Source organism: Phacochoerus africanus, chromosome 12 (genome assembly GCF_016906955.1).
Source record: "Phacochoerus africanus isolate WHEZ1 chromosome 12, ROS_Pafr_v1, whole genome shotgun sequence".
NCBI lineage: Eukaryota > Metazoa > Chordata > Mammalia > Artiodactyla > Suidae > Phacochoerus > Phacochoerus africanus.
In genome coordinates, this window is record NC_062555.1 from 28210819 (window position 1) to 28212511 (window position 1693).

Consider the following 1693-nt stretch of genomic DNA (forward strand, 5'->3'; position numbering starts at 1 on the left):
ACAAATAAGAAACAAATGGGGAGTTCCCGTCGTGGCGCAGTGGTTAATAAATCAGACTAGGAACCATGAGGTTGCAGGTTCGATTCCTGGCCTCACTCAATGGGTTAAGGATCCAGCCTTGCTGTGAGCTGTGGTGTAGGTCACAGACATGGCTCGGATGTGGTGTTGCTGTGGCTGTGGTGCAGGCCAGCGGCTACAGCTCTGATTCGACCCCTAACCTGGGAACCTCCATATGCTGTGGGTGCAGCCCTAGAAAAAGCCAAAAAAGAAAGAAAGAAAAGAAAAGAAACAAATGGCATGTTCAAAACCATAAGAAAATATCCTGATGTGCAAGGGATGGCGGCTGCGGTGAAGGAATCTGCACATTTATTCCAAGCTGTTAGAGAGTGTGTGGATGACACAGTGGTCTCTTATATGCAAGAAGTCAAAGAGACCCTCTCTGCCATCCTCCTCTGCCTGTGACCTGGAGGATACACGCTAATCACAGAGCTCTAGCTGCTCCCAAGACTTTATGTATTTCTCCAGCTGGTCACATTGCACTCCCACTGGGGTTAGAGGATCCACTAATTCCTCCTCCTCCGCTTCCTCCTCCTTGGGCTCTCCAGAGCCCGTTAGCATCCTTCCCTCGTCCTCCAGCGCCATGTCGGGCTGCAGTTCTGGACTCAGCACGAGCAGCACCAGCGGCACCTGTTCCCCTGCAGGATCAAGATACTGTCTGTGCTTTACAGACCACTGGGGTCAAGTGAGCAAAATTAGAGACCCCCACCCCCACCCCCTCCCTGCAATAATGCAGACAAACCCAAAAATCTGAAAAGAAAAAAAAAAATGACTATACACTGGCCCACTTCACCAGACAGCTGTCCATCATTAGGCTATTCTTGATATCAAAAGAAGGTCTCGAAAACAAAGTTTATCAAAATGGCAACTCCCAGTACTCTTCCCAAGCAGATAGTAATTTTTTAAAATTAATGTGCACGTCGGTTTAAGATGAATAAACAATTGTCGGAATCCGTTCCAATCAATATGTAATAATTTTCTAGTTCTTAGTCAAAAAAAATGTTCACCTTGGAGTTCCCTGGTGGCCTAGTGGTTAAGGATCCAGTGTTGTTGCTGCCAGGGTGCAGCTTCCACCCCTGGTCTGGAAATATCAGTATGCTGCAGGTGCAGCCAAAAAAAAAAAAAAAAGGAAGAAAAGGTTCCCCTTGGAAGATCTGAGCATGGTTTGCAAATAATGAGGACAAAGTCATAACCAACATTTGCTGTTGCTCTGTGCCAGGCTTTTGGTGTAATTAATTCATTTAATCCTCACAACCACGAAGGACAAAAAGAACAATGACTGTCCTTCTTGTACAGATGAGGAAACTGAGGCAGAGGGCTTCAGGTACCTGCCCAAGGTCATCTGTCGCAGAGGAGCTTAAATCACTGCTGTTGACCTTGGCTTGGGGAGCCCAAGTACCAAGTGCAGGGCTTTCCTGCCTCTGGATGGACACACCCACACACACCCACACATGCACTTGAACTCTAAATTAGCAGCCTGTTTTCCCTTTTGGTACTGGCACCATACCTTCTTAGCAATCACGCAGGGGACAAGGTAACCTAACAACACTCCAAACTCAAGTAAGAACGAAACTATGACAACCCTTCAGGTTCAAAATCGCTGCTCTATTACTCAGCCTTTGGTTCCCCCACGAAT

General features: G+C 47.0%; 1 pseudogene; it reads right to left on the bottom strand.

Moving 5' to 3' along the window:
- Positions 1–366: 366 nt before the first annotated feature.
- On the bottom strand, positions 367–642 carry LOC125112396 (cytochrome b-c1 complex subunit 6, mitochondrial-like; annotated as a pseudogene).
- Between the last annotated feature and the right edge of the window lie 1051 nt (positions 643–1693).